Below are 16,244 nucleotides of genomic sequence, written 5' to 3' on the forward strand. Positions count from 1 at the left end.
TTTTACCCCGCAGATAAATTGTATGTTTAATCCTTTTCTTTCAGCGGTGTGTTAAAGTTACTGCTAGTTATAGAGACCCCATAGTTTTGTATATGTGTACTTTATTATTGTTACAATAAACTTCCCCATTAATTAGTGAATTAGTGTGCATGAGTTTTTTTATGATAAAGCTAGCCTGGCTTCTAGCCAGTTGCCGTTGAGCCACTGATGGATCAGAAGGGAGTAGGAGCGCTTAAATCAAGGAATAACTCAATCACATAGTGTGTATATCTTTGTCCCCATACAGTGAGGGTAATCCCCTTTCCTAGTAGGTATTACTGTTTGAACAGATGCTACCCCTGATCAGGTAAGTAATAGTGAGGGAGAGAGGAGACCTGCAACTAAGGGACCAAGTTAGTACACCCTCCCATAATCCTGTAAACAGCGTCTTCTGTTCCAAAGCATAGGTAACCTTTTTCTCCTAGTCAGATGTTACAGCCAGAACAGATGCTGCCCCTGATCCGGTAAGTCTGAATAAATAGAGAGAACAGGGAGCCCTTGAGCTAGGGAATTGTTGACACTAAGTAATTCGGCTATCCCATAATATTATTGTAGTAGCAGACCCTTAGTGAAGAGACATATATCTGAAGGTGTTCATAGGAATGTGGTCGTCGTTGATATACGGCGTTAATGAGAGCACTGATTGTGTGTATACCCACAGGATTGTGGCTTGTGTAAGTGAGAGCGCTGGGGAGGATTACCAGCGTGGGGGTTTGCCGGATTGCGAACCATTTGGAAATAAGGGAGAGCACTGGGGCTGCAGACCCACGTGTGTAGACACGCCAGATTGTGTGTCATATCTGCCCCAGGGTAGATTAGTCTGGGTCTGAGTGGCCGCGAGACTATAAGGTATGAGTGTAGTGTAGGGCATGGATATCCTTAGTAATCAGTGAGTATTCTTAGTATCCCTATAGATTTTGTGGTGTTTCTGATAATATGAGCTTGTATATTGCGAGTTCCCCATCCTCAGGTAGGTACCCAGGTGCCTGGATAGATGGTCCTGAGGAGGGATGTGGTTACGTTCTGGCTGGGTTGGAGGGGCCCCCAGGGGCTGATCCCATCTAATCAGAAAACCCGGCCATGACAGTGTGATAATCATATAATTATAAAACATTTAAAAATATAAATTATATTTATACCTAGAAGTATAATACTGAGGCTAACTCTTTACCAGCTCTTTACCACAGTCTATAGTTCCGAATAACGGTTCCTTTGGAAAACTTTAAAAACTTCAGCACAGTCACTGTTTCGATTAGCAACATTGTGTGGTAAACTTCTAACTTCTGTGCTCACTTAAGTGTTCCATGAACTGTTACTATGGTAACAGGCAGTAAGCAGTTTGGGGGTAGGGTTGAAAGGTACTGGCTGTACAGAAACAGTTATATTTACCCCGGATCCTCTACATGACAGAAAGGAAAGCAAAGTAAAACAGAACACTGTGTACCAGATTTACAACCCCCTTGCGCCACTTTCACATCCAACCCCCCCCTGCAAAATTAGAAGTGTGTGTGCCTCAATGACCCCCCTCAAGCCCCGGGAACCACCACCCTCCGGGGATTTATGTATTGTGGGAGGCAGGCTGCGTGTCCCTCTGTCTGGAGCCCTAGAAGGCCCTGGGGACTGCCACGAGATGCCTACCCCCGGAACACTGCTGCTTGGTATGAGAGGGCGGGAGTCTCACGGCTCCCGGCCTCCCATAGCAAACTTGGTTTGGATTTTGAAAGACAGAGCAGTGAAATCTGTTCTCACTTTCAAAATCCAAACCAGATTGCTTTTCCACATGCAAGTTAGCATCTCCCCATGTGGAAAAGCAATGCCGGCCCACAAAGGACGTGGGGAGCCGGCGGGACCATGGGGGCATTGTGGCTCCCACCACGGTCCCCAACATTTTTTATAAGACCCGGGGGTAGGGTCCCCGAGAATATTAGAAATTACTGATAGGGGCTATTTGTTTACGGTAAAATTAGAAGTTGTGCACCCAGCGCAGAGCTCAGTGCGGCCCCCTGGTGTGCACGCGCTGGATGCATGACTCAAAATCCGTAGGGTGCGCGACTCCAGCGTCTTAGGTTCACAACTTCTACGCGTTTGGGAGCCGGCATTGCTTTTCCACATGGGGAGCTACTAACATGCAGCTCCCCATGTGGTAAAGCAATCTGATTTAGATTTTGAAAGAGAGAACAGTTTTCCTTGCTATGGGAGGGCGGGATTGACACCCCGGGGCTCTGTAGGAACCGGCCATCCCACAATACATAAAGCCCTGGGGAGTGGTGGTCCCTGGGGCTTTGGAGACCTTGCAGCCCCCCAACCATTTGTTTTGTAGCCTCAGGGGGTAACGGGGCCCTCGAGTGCTCCAGGAGGGGGTACATGCAGTCCCCCTCCCACAATACATAAAGGCCCGGGGGGAGGTGGTCCCCGCGGCTTTGGGGACCTTGGACCCTCCCCTCGCCATTTTTTTTTTTAGCCCCTGGGGTGACGATCTCCGGGGCTGGGGGGCCTCTCTGGGCCCCCCATAAAATTTAATAATTTTGCCCCTGGTATTTAGCCACCCCGGGGGCTAATTATAATAAAAGCTATGTTTTATTTATTTATTTATTTATTTATTTACGGCAGAGTCCGCGCACCCTACACGCACCTGCCGGGCCTTTTTAAAAAAAATATATATATATATTTGTGGGCCTAAGCAGGTCTAGAGGGTGAAATTATTTCTACCCTGCCCCCTTTCTACGTTTTGTACACATATTCCACTGACTTCTTCAACCTCACTTCACCCGAGGCACAAAATGGCTGCCAACAGTTCCTGATTTCGAATGTTGACAACCACTTGACAGCAATTAGCATTCAGCGTGTGATCGGGATGGTGTTCTTATCATGCTCACGGTGCGCACAGACGCCACGGATCCACCGCGCCCATAGATATATATATAATTTTAACTGTCATTTTCTCAGGAACTACTGAACAGATTGACACCATTTGAGCAAAAGGCACAAGTCTGAATTGAGGACAACATCTTTGCCAAATTTGGCGTAATTCAGTTCAACAGTTCGAGTTGCAGCTGTGGCTAAAGGTCCTATGGGAAATTGCATGGGGGGAAAACGCATTTTGGGACCCTCCTTTTTTCTCAGCCCCCGCTTGACGAATCTTCCCGAAACATTCAGACTAGGAGCAGACCAGAGCTGGCCAAAAGTTTTGAAAATGCCGCAAAGATTCATCAATCGGCGCCAAAGTTATTGGGAATAGAATGTTGCTGATTTCCTATGGTCAATTCCAATTTCTGACGTCTTTGTCCTTCAGAAACACATGAACACTTCTTTGTGAAAAAATAGCCTTTATTTCAGTATCAAAGGCAACAAACACTCGACGCGTTTTGGGTACTCTCCTCCCTTGCTCACGAGTAGAGCAAGGGAGGAGAGTTCCCGAAACGCTTCGAGTGTTTGTTGCCTTTGAAACTGAAATAAAGGCTATTTTTTCACAAAGAAGTGTTTGTGTGTTTCTGAAGGACAAAGACGTCAGAAATTGGAATTGACTTGTAGGCTCACAACCTACACACAAACCACCTTCGCCAAGCGGCTTGAGCATAGCGGAGCTCGGCGGCTGCCGAGGAGCCATTGGAGTTTATTTTATGTATATATATATATATATATATATATATATATATATATATATATAAATATTCCAAACTAAGACTGCTCTCACAGTACAGATGCCACACGTGACGTTCAGATTCACCTTTTATTGTTGGCAGGCAGCAGCAGAACAGGAATGGCCTTTCAGCGTGTTTTTTAGCCTTGTTTCGCCATACCCATTTCTGGAATAGTTCCCTTGATCACTGCCACGGCATTGTGGTGGATAACAGCAATGCAATATGCACGCACTCGCGGTTGAATATATAGTCCCTCCCCACCTGGGCGTATGCAGAAATGCTTGTTGGTTGTTGTAGTTCATATCAATCCATAGTTGTTCTGCTGTACTCATCCCTCCATTGTTTAAAATCCATCAGGTCGTTGTACAGGACAGAACTTTAATGCTGCTATACTTGTGCCACACAAACTCGGTTACATTGCTCCTTATATGCGCCTGGGATTGACTGCGCAAGGACCCGCTTAGCTGCAGTGGGGCATCTTCGTGACCGAAGCGGGCCACTTAATATTCCAAACAAAGACTGCTCTCACAGTAAAAATGCCACCGGCGATGTTCAAATTCACCTTTTATTGTTGGCAGGCAGCAGCAGAACAGGAATGGCCTTTCAGGGTGTTTAGCCGTGTTTTGCTATACGCGTTTCTGGAATAGTTCCCTTGATCACTGGCTCGGCATGTTAGTGGATAACAGCAATTCAATTTGCTCGCACCTGGGTGGGACTTGGTGGTGGTATCGCTGGAGGTGGTATTGGTGATATTGGTATTGGTGGTGGTACTGGTATTGGTGTTGGTGGTATTGATGGTGGTGTTACTGGTAGTGTTATTATTGGTGGTGGTATTGGTATTGGTGGTGGTGGTATTTTGTTGAAGGTATTGGTTTTGGTATTGGTGATATTGCTGGTATTGGAGGTGGTGGTGGTATTGGTGTTAGTAGTATTAGTGGTGGTACTGGTGGTATTGTGGTGGCGGTATTGTGTTGGTGGTATTGGTGGTGGTGGTATTGGTATTGGTGGTGGTGGTGGTGGTATTGGTGGTTGTCATATTGGTGGTATTGGTGATGGCATTGGTTGTGGTATTGCCATTGATGGTGGTGGTATTGGTGGTGGTGGTATTGTGTTGGTGGTATTGGTGGTGGTGGTATTGGTATTGGTGTGGTATTGGTGGTGGTGGTGGTATTGGTGGTGGTCATATTGGTGGTATTGGTGATGGGCATTGGTGGTGGTATTGGCATTGATGGTGGTGGTATTGGTGGTGGTTGTATTGGTGGTGGTGGTATTGGTGTATTGGAATTGGTGGTGGTGATATTGGTGGTGGTGGTGGTATTGGTGATGGTGGTATTAGTGGTGGTATTGGTGGTGGTGGCATTGCTATTATTGGTGGCGATATTGGTGATGGTGGTATTTGTATTGGTGGTGGTGGTATTGTTGGTAGTGGTATTGGTGGTGATGTTCTTAGTGGTGGTGGTATTGGTGGTGGTGGTATTGGTGGTATTGCTGGTATTGGTGGTGGTATTGGAATTGGTGGTGGTATTGGCCATTGGTATTGGTGGTGGTGGTATTGGTTGTGATGGCAGTATTGGTTGTGGTTATTGTATTCGTGGTGGTGATGGTATTGGTGGGGATGGTATTGGTGGTGGTGATATTGATGGTAGTGATGGTGGTATTGGTGGTGATGGTGGTATTGGTGATGGTGGTGGTGCAGGTGGTATGGGTATTGTTGGACTTGGTATTGTTGGTGGTATTGGTGGTGGTCTTGGTGGCGGTGGTGGTATTGGTGGTGGTAGTATTTGTGGTGGTGATATTGGTGGTGGTCATATTGGTGCTATTGATGATGGTGGTGGTGGTGGTGGTGATGGTATTGGTGGTGGTGATATTGATGATGGTGATGGTGGTAGTGGTGGTGGTGGTATTGGTATTGGTGGTGCAGGTGGTATCGGTATTAGTGGTATTAGTGGAATTGGTATTGGTGGTGGCATTGGTGATAGTATTGGTGGTGGTGGTGGTGGTATTGGTGGTAGTATTGATGGTGGTATTGGTGGTGGTGGTAATGGTGGTGGGGGTATTGGTGGTGGTGGCGGTATTAGTCGTGTCATATTGTTACTGGTGGTGGTGGTATTGGTGGTAGTGGTATTGGAGGCAAGGATATTGGTATTAGTGGTGGTATTGGTGGTGGTGATATTGGTGGTGGTGTTGGTGGTGGTTTTGGGGTGGTTTTGGTGATGGTGGTATTGGTGGTGGTGGTGGTATTGGTGGTGGTGGTGGTGGTATTGGCTGTGGTATTGGTATTGGTGGTGGTTTTGGTGGGAGTGGTGGTAGTGGTATTGGTGGTGGTAGTATTGGTGGTGGAGGTGGTATTGGTGGCAGTGGTTGTATTGGTAGCGATGGTATTGGTGGTGGTCGCATTGGAGGTGGTATTGGTGGTGGTATTGGTGGTGGTGGTGGTATTGGTGGTGGTATCAGTGGTGATATTGGTGGTGGTGATGGTATTGATGGTGGTGGTATTAGTGGTGGCAGTATGTTGTTGTTATTAAAACAGGCTTTTGAAAACAACATGTCTGGTGGCTTTAGATGCAGATGGCATATAACGCAGATGTGCTGTTGTCAGTTTCAGCCCATTAGCACAGGATTATGTGCTACCTGGAATTCACATGACTTAATTCACAAATCATTTCTAAATCCATTTTACTTGGGGGGGTTGAAATAGACACAAGATAATGCTGGGTTAAAGTGATTGAAAGCAGGTGCCCGTGTTATGAGGTGGCCGTTCTGCTTAATAAACAGAAGCGGTTTCAGCTGAAGCTGCCCATTTTCAGCCTGCAGTTAGAGAAACTCAATAAAGTAAATAGTGCTTACAGACTAAATAACAGGTCCCGTGTAACAACTGAAGTAAAGGGGCCAGTAGCCAAGGGAGCTTACAAATGAATTCAAGGCCGTGCTAAGGAGGGACTAATAAGCCTATTAACTAATCTGAAGGCAGCATTTACGAAAGACAATGACACAAGCCAATGAAAAATACAGGCAGAGTATGGGCACAGCTACTCTACCACAGCAGTCTCACAGAGTGAGCAGCGCATGCGCGCTGCCGCTAGGCATGACCTAAAGAACAGATGAGTTTTTGCAGTTGCACCGATTCGTTTGGTTGTTGCAAATGTCAATTTTGTACTGGTTGGTTCATGCACACATCGAGTAAACTTACCTGGGACGTCTTTGGTAGTTTCACTACAGCAATGCTATAAACAGATTGGGCTGATTGCATGAACTTCCCAGGGTGGCACTATTTTTTGATGTGACCATTTGCAATAGGCACTACTTTGCAGAATATTACGTAGTGGTATAATGTTTTGCTCCATTTTATTTTGTCAGTGGTTTTTTGCGGCACCAAAAATCTAAATCTATGAAAACAAAAACAAGCAGTGATTTTTGCAGAAAGCAGAGCAGAACAATGCATAATGAACTAAACAAAGAGGCACATGACTACAGATACGTTAATAAATGACACCATGGTGCAGATCAACACAGACCAAAGCAAGGGTGTGTAACTATTTTTGGTTTGCTCTCTTGTACATTACCTGAGGACCCTCTGGATCTCTGGAGTGGAGAGAGAGAAGATGAGAATGATGAGAATGATGAGATGACAGGAACGCAAGGTAGTCTGGCTTTTTAGAATAGATCACATAAAATACAGTCTGATTTAAATTTGCAGCACTCTATTTAGGCGAAGTAAATGGCATTGACGCCAGATGGGTGTGATGTGATTAAACTGCTAAATACTGTTTATCAAGTGGGCAGCTGCAGGTCAGCTTTCACTGGTGCTAGTGTTACGTCAGGGAGAATCAAGATGGCATTGGATGATAGAACATTCTAGGTGGTTCTTGCCACAAATGTTTATCTTTTATATTTCCAACTTGTTGATGTATCTGTTTTATAAATTCGTCTTTATAAAAACCTTTGATAAATTGGTACTTTTAAAGAAATTATAATAAGTGAAAGCATTGGGGCTTCCTGTTTTTTTTGGTTAAGCTTGAAATCAGTTGATAAGGCTGAGCAGGTATTAAACTGTGAGGGATTTCCTTTTAACATATTCCCTAAAGAACAGGTTGGTCTGGAGGAAGAGGCAAAGAGACTGGGTACAGTTGATGGGAGTGTGGAAGAAAGTACTGAGCTTTATGTTGGAGAGAAAGGCCTGGTTCTGAGGCTGAAACACATCACCACTGATGAGATTAAATTAGTTTATTTTGGATTGCGCTACAGATAGATGATGGACATCAAGGTATGTATACTGTTTAACAAATGTAACAGGGCAATCAGGTAACGCTGAGGGAATCTGGGTTCAGACAAGCCAAAACAAGCTATTCTTCTGGTTAATTCACTACACCAATTTCTTCTGCAGTTTTTGTCCATGAGGGTCTTTAAACCTCCTTGTTGATGGAAGACCTCAAGGGCTTTAATTGTATAATACAATTGCAGGCTCCCATGGATGTAGTATACAAGAAATTAAATGTATTTTATCAGAAAGCGCGAAGACAAAGAGTGTGACAAAACCTATGTCCAAAATTAAACACTTGACCAAACAAAGTTGGTACACAAAATAATGACTAAAATTATAGATCGTGAGACCCAAGCGACGTTTTGATTCTTTTAGAGATGACAAATCTCATCAGGATAAACTTGTCATGTGTACGGAGGGGTCTGATATGGTTCTAATTTATTCGCATTCCGAAAATATTTATTACAAAGAGCAATTATTCTTCTCAGAGCAGTACTCAATTAAATTTAATGGATCTAATGTACCTAATCAAATCTGTACGTCTAACCAAGAATATTAACTTACTTATATGGATGCTTGTACAGTATTAAGTTGGGGTTATTGTTGAGCTATATTTAACATGGCTGGTTGAAATCAATTTACTTCATATCATTTTTATTGAAGTGTTTTTAGTGGATGGCTGGTACAAGGCTGTGGTTGTGATGGTAGCAGCTCGAAAGTTAAGCTTCATTATGATGAAACTTCTCCCTCCTTTTCGGAATAGAACTACTGCACTGATACTCTGACATGCTGAATTCACATTACCTCACCTGAAATGTCTGGTACCCGGCCCCTAGACAAAATAAAACTTGATTAGACTATCTGGACGACATCATCTCTTACATCAGCTCGTGAGAAAGCATCTACAGAGAACACAACAAGGAATTCAATGAGGCCAGGAAGGAGCCGGGAGCAGTCGCTGAGTGGTGCTGCTTGGGGGCGGGAGGGGTGGCAGATATGCTGCAACTGCTCAACAATTGGGGCGAACAAGAAGGGACTCATGTAGATCCTTTACCCATTCCAGAGACTCCTGAGGCAGAGGCAGAAACAGCACCCTCCCTCATTTCGGGGATGAGGGAAGTAGGTTATAAGATTGTCTTGCCAAAGAAAACAGAAACCATGAGAGATGTGCATCCCAATCCAATGGAGTATACATTGATTAGTACTCACTCTGTTGTCCTAGATTTGGACCTGGAATGCAAGCTTGATTCCTAACACCAATGGTGCGTCAGGGCAGCACCAAGCAAAGCGCAGGATAGGCAGCTGAAGGATCATGACGCCTAGGAAATTGAGAGAGTCTCTATTGAATCAGCCATGAAGAAGGGCCCAACAAGTCAGGTCATTCATGTTGCTGACCAGTAGAGAAGGAGTATGCATGTTGTAAAATGGATGGAGGTATCGGAAGGAAACAGTAAAGGACATTCAAGGATACTCTGATTGTGAAAAGAGATCATAAAAGTAGAACAAACAGCTTCAAGGTTCTGAAGGGTGCTGCTTTGGCTTGGCAGATATGCTCCAACTGCTCAACAATTGGGACGACCAAGAAGAGACCCCTGTAGATCCTTTACCCATTCTAGAGTCTCCTGAGGCAGAGGCAGAAACAGCGCCCTCCCTCATTTTGGGGACCAGGGAAGTAGGTTATAAAATTGTCTTGCCACAGACAACAGAAACCATGAGAGATGGGCATCCCAGTCCAAGGGATTATACATCGACTAGTACTCACTGTGTTGTCCTAGATTTGGACACGCGACTGCAAGCCTGATTTCCAACACCAATGGTGGGTCAGGGAGTCTAATACAAAAGAGAGGGGGAAGGGCCCAAGGGGATGTTTAAAGACCCCACACTACTATAGCCCCTTAATACAAACTTTCACAACAAAGAATAGTAGTGGGTCTATCAAACAGTTGGCTCAAGTATGTGTCTGAAAGGTAGGCTTTGAACTACGTCAAAAATTGAGCATCTTTCCTGGGTGGAAAAATACCCATCAGCTGTCGATCCTGGACGCCCTGTTCATCATTTGGGTTTCCTTCACACCGGGAAGGTAGGTTTTAAGCCAATAGTGATGATGGAAATGAAAACCTATTTTTTGTTTTCATATGTCAGGGTAAGGATGGACAACTCAAGAGCAGTGCATGTGTAAAGTGAAAAGGGTGTGAACTGTGATGTGAACTGATAAAATTAGGTAATAGAATGGAAAACTAACTTTAATAAACACCTTTCTATTCCCAATGTAAAAAAGCGTGCAATGCTAGAGGTTTTAACAAATAGCCACTAGACTTAATATGTGGTCAACATGTTTCTGCAGACTAAATTATGGATCCTCTCAGGTATCCTGCTGCTTTCTTCAGGACCTTATTCGCGACTGCTCATTAAAAAGTGAATGAATTAGGAAAATATCACCTGGGTGTTTCAGTAGTAAATCATTCTCCTACCAAAGTTGTGGGAGAGAAACGCTCCGCCCCTACCATGAACCATAGCAAGGAGCCCCAACCCATACTATCACTGTATATTTTGTAGGCACTGCATTAAAGAACCTATTCTCTTCATGACATTATTTGCAGAAGGTCACGCTGTTGCTATAAACCTCCAAGACACCCACCTGACAGGTAGCGGGTCGAAATACACTGAACACACTACGTGGGTACAACAGATTATGATTTCACATGCTACTGATGTGGCATGGTGGCTTACATGTGTTATAAGTACCAGTAAGAATATCATGGTCAGAAAACTGCAAAAAGATAACAACAGTATGTGGATTATTGAGCACGTAGAAGTGGTGATACAGACATCCACCATAGTTTGTCATTATGACCCAATAATGAACAAGTGTTGTCAGTCAGTCATAAAGCTTTATTCGATTTTTATGACTCATAAACGCAGACACATAAATAGATACATTACAACACCAATATCAAGTTAAAAATAAATTGAAAAGGAGACCAAAAAAGTGTCCTTAAAATGTTGCCATCAATCAATATAAGAAAAGTGCATTGTGCATATTGATGGATAGCAATCATAGTATTGGATTATTAGCCATATTGTTTCCTAATGGAACAGCCCCCCTAATGAAATTGAAAACAGCATGACAAAGTTCATATGATTCCAGTGAATACAAAAGTCTAAAACCATTCTGAAATGGGTTTACGGGATCTCAACAAGGGGAGTATAGAAATTCTTCTTACATGCTAATAAATGGGCATGAAGGAAGATCTTTCAGTCACTATCTTTAAGAAGGAAAAGCCACTAGCATGTGCATGGTGCCCAAACAAAATTGCATCAAAATCTATACTGGGGTTTTAAAATATAAGACAAATAAAATCGTGTCACTCGAGTAAGGGGGGCATGATTATGACTGATGTACAGATTGGAGTGCCAGGAGATTGAACTCTGAAGTCTGGTCAATGCCCTTTCCAAATAAACAGCCTTAATTTGGGCTTTGGCCGCAGGTGGGATGTGAGCTGGATAATCAAAAAGTTGATAAGGCCCAGGTCACCTAAAACACGTTTGACATAACACAGCTATGGGATTGTCTCAAAGTTACATAGGGACAAACACTCAGATAACATTTGCTGAGAACAATCTAATTCAGATGTGGAGCCAATTTTAACCCATTAAAGGAGTGAAGTGAGGCCAATACAATCTTCCAGGTAATTCAAACCCACCTTGGAGTGTCAGAAAGGGTATGAAGTCCCTTTGGGTACCACGAGGAGCTTTCTAAGAAAGGCATTCTCAACCATTTGGAGCTTTAAACAATTGCCGTACACCCATATCCCAGCCCCATAGCTGGCAAGTGAAAGACATTTTGCTCTATTCAACTCCAGCAATTCCCTAACTGGTTTCTGTCCTAACTTTGCAGCGAAGCAGAAAAGTGTCTCCACTGCTCTATTAAGTTACTGAACACTTAAGCTTACGGTTATACGGAAATCCCACTTCAATTGATTATTGAAGAGGATCCCCAAATAGCAGACACTTGTACCTTATCTATAAGGTTTCCTTGTAAGAAAGAGGTGTTGGTTTTAGATGTTTTGGAAACACACATCATTATAAAGATTTTTTTTTTAAATAACTTTCTAGTTAAAGGAAGACATAAATTCTATGACGGCATCCAGCATTTTCTGCAGACTCTTTGCTGTCCTTGCTAGAAGGACAGCATTATCTGTATAAAGGAGTGAGGAGATGGGGTAAGTGCCAATCATTGGAAGGTCTAGCTTCTTTGGTAGCAGAAAGGCCTCCAAACAGTTTATAAAAACCAATAACAGGAAGGGGGCAGGGATACATCCCTGGCGAACCCCCTCAGTTGAAGGTAGGAAATACATACAGTCACCTTTGGGGCCAAAACAAACTTGCACCATTGTGTTTCAATGAAGCTTCCGGAGGAGGGTGACCAAGGGCTCATCTGCCCCATAACCCCCATCATACTCCAGGGTGTATCCCAGTCTACAGTGTCAAAGCCACTCGGCAAGTCCATGGAGACTAGATGTAATGAGCACTAAATGGACTTGGTATACTTACTTACAATTAATGCTAAAATTAATTATACACTGTTTCCCTGTCCATTGACCTTGTCTATAACCAAATTGGGTCCTTGATAATATGTTGTTTTCATTGGCCCATATTTAGAGATGGACTAATAACACCCTGCCTAAGACGTTGGCGGTAGCATCGCTCAAAGAAATTGGCCTATAACACGTTGGGTCATTTTTATTTCCATTTTAAAAAATTTTGATTACATTGCCTTCCCTTCATGAAGCAGGGAGGCCATCAAGGATAGCAGCCCTAAAGATGTTAGTGAGGATTGGAGCCCAAACTAGTCCTGTCCATTAACTGGCTTGATGTTATACATTTTATACATTTCCATTGTCCTGTGTGATGGAGAGACTTTAATCTGGCTCAAGACAAACTTTCCAGAGCTGCAAAAAAACCCAGTTCTTTTCATGTAAAGCACACACGATTAAAGAGGGTTTGGAACTGCTAGAACAGAGTTATGGGTTGGAAGATATATGGCGACAATAGAGTCCTTGGCAGGTAGCGTAATAGCTAAACCATAGAAAGCTCAAGCCAGAATTGATTTTATTTTTACTTAATAGAGAACTGCTTTGTCGTGAATTAGACATTCTCCCTCTATTTTTCTCAGATCATGGCCCAATATACTTAATACTTTCTAGGTCAGTAGCAAGGACATAGAGTTGTATTCTACCTTATTCATTGGTATAGAGAGTAACAACATAATACAAACTTTATTTCAGGATTTCTTTAAGCACAATGAGGCATCCACCCCATTCAACACAAATGAAGCGTATCCTTTATACTGCAACCCTCCTGATTCAATATCTGTGCAAAAGGAACAGGACCAAATGGCCCTCAGAGAACTTCACTGGGGCATACCTGCAGTTTATTCAAGATCAGATATACCGTCTATAATGCAGTCACTGTGGCATCCCACCAAAACAAATGACCAAGATTATGTTTGCTGATGGAACACACATAACATTCATCAACAGCATCGTCGGACTGTAGACCAGGACAACCAGGAAAAAGAAGGCAAGATTCTGAACATTCTCCAAGTATGCTCCAAGGATTGTGAAAGTCATCCTAATCCACAAATGTGAGTTTATATGCCTTCTTAAATTCCAACATAAAATAGAAACCTGCCTCGTCAAGCAACATGCCAACACAGCATTAGCGCCTGGGGCTGTATTATGCATTTTAACCCAGTGAGCCCAATGGGCGTGTGAGCCCGCTTTGTGCACCCCCTGGGTACAATGAATTAGAGAAGGGGTGGCAGACACTTGTGCGTCCCCTTCTTTAATAGTGACAGTGTTGGAGCACATGTAGCACCAGTGCTATCATGAGGGGGCATTCCCTCATTTACATAGGGGTGTGACCCTTTGCAAATGAGGGAATCACTTCGCATCTGTGCCTGTGCTGTTTTACGGATGCAGGCGCAGAGGCAAACATGCTCTTAGGAGTACTGAAAGTGCGCCATAAAAAGGTGGCACACTTTCAGTGTGCCTCCTAAAGACAGCCCTCTGGTGGGGAGAAAGAGAGCCCCGTGGACCTCTTAAACATCCCACTGGAGGTGGGCAGTCCCTCACTGCACTTGCCTGAAAGGGGATAATTCTCCTCTCTTCAAAGTGCAAGTGGCATGCCGCCTGTACTGTGAAACAAGCAGCTGCTTTGAAGCAGCCGCTGTGTATTTCACTTGAATGTGCTGCCTCGAGGGCAGAGTGAGTTTGCTGCTACCCTGGGGGCAGTGAATCCTTTGCAATAGTGCATCCTTTGCACCCAGGGCACATTTTGAAAGTTGCACCATGGTGCAAACAGGAAAAGTGTGTTGTATTTTATAATACAACCCCTGGTTGATTGAGGACAAATGAAGTGTTTCCTTTTGATACCGTCCTGAACTTCCCCAACCCTCCCTGTAGCTCTGGCACTCTCGTTATTTACAGCCCTCTCCCAGTAAACCTCACCAAAGCACCCTATCCCCGCTCTGTGTATTCCCTTTTAGTGGCCGCTGTATCCCTCTGTCTTTGCTTCTACATAGTTCACTGCCATAAACCCTATCATGTTCAACATTCCATTACTTGTAGCTAGGTTTGAAGTATTTGTTGTGCATATATACATACATAAATGCTAAATATTGCTCTATCCTTAACCTCTGCTTGAGGTAACTAAGAGTTTTGTTTATCTAAGGGTACTAAGCAAGAGTACTAATCTAAATTACAAAGACCATTGTGCAAGATTCTAATGTTATGTTTGATCATCTCCATGTATAAAAAATACCTGGGACTAACTGTATGGACAGTGGAGTAGACATTTGCCACTCTTCAGCGCAAAACTTTGGCAAACAGTTTACACTCAATATTTATTAGTGGGACAGCTCTGAAGATTTTGATTTTGGATTGGCATAATTCTTAATGAAATTTAACCAAGAATCCATAAAGGTACTATTATATTTCCTAAGGCAAACATGACATTGAAGACTCTGTTAGTCCACATCATAGAAATTCATAGAATGTCCTAAATAAGTCATGTAAGGTAATTACCTTCCCAGTATATGTACATTGGACAACTTAATCCCTAACCATGACAAGTATTACGTTGCCTGCAGTTATCAAGCAAGATCCAATATGTACTTCCTGAGAAGGAAGAGTTTGATGAAGACATTGTTACAATGGAGTGGGAGAAATGATGGAGAACAGCGTTAAACGCTAGCATGGCAGCCAGCATAACCCAAACAAAGGCATAGATTCATCAAGCGAAATTGCGATCGCAATAGCTGCGAAACTGCGATTGCGATTGCAATTTCCGCTCCCGCAATTCAAAAAGTACAAAAGAAGCAAATAGCGAATTCGCAAAACCATTTGGGAACCCCCATTGCGATTCCTTAACAGCGATTACCCACATTTTCTGCGAAATAAATTGCAATTTCGCAAATAAATTGCGAAATCACAAATAAATCGCTATTCCTATTCATCATAAATCGCAAATAGCGAAAATACCACAAATCTCTAAAAACTAGTCGCAATTTAAGGAGAAGCAAAACCAGGTGGTAACCATGAAGTCCAATTGGTGAAAAAAAAATTGGCAAACAGGAAACAGGTGTTGGGGAAATCAAACACACTTAAGGAGACTCAGTAGCAGCATGAGGAAAGTCACAATGCCAGGTCTCTACATCGTGGCAAGGCAGGTGAAGCTCCATGATGCAGCCCAGAACCGACGCCGGATCCAGGAGTCCATCTTCCGGCTGCGGGTTACACTCCTGGGCCACACTGAAGAGAAGATATACTTCAAATACAGGCTCAATGGGGCTATGATAAAGAAGCTCATCAGAGACCTTGACCCCCTGATGCAGCACCCAACACGGAGGACCAATGCTGTGCCCACCCATGTCCAGGTCCTGTGATGCCTGCACCTCCTGGCCTCCGGCAGCTTCCAGGGGATGGTCGCAGTTGCAGGGGGAATATCACAGAGCACAATGTCACGCTGCCCAAGACCATGTTGCTGCGTATAACAGGCACTGACCCTCTGCTCCTACCTTCAGGTGACAACGCCTATGGCCTCAGTGAATATCTCCTCACCCCATACCTCAACCCTGCTACACCACAGGAACGGCGCTACAATGCAGCGCACATACACACCAGAAATGTGATAGAGCGGACATTTGGTATGTTAAAGAGTCGATTCCGCATCCTCCACAAGACTGGCGGGGCACTCAGATACCGGCCTGAGGTCTGCTGCCACATCGGGGCCGTGTGTGC

This window comes from Lissotriton vulgaris, chromosome 11 (genome assembly GCF_964263255.1).
Source record: "Lissotriton vulgaris chromosome 11, aLisVul1.2, whole genome shotgun sequence".
Lineage (NCBI taxonomy): Eukaryota > Metazoa > Chordata > Amphibia > Caudata > Salamandridae > Lissotriton > Lissotriton vulgaris.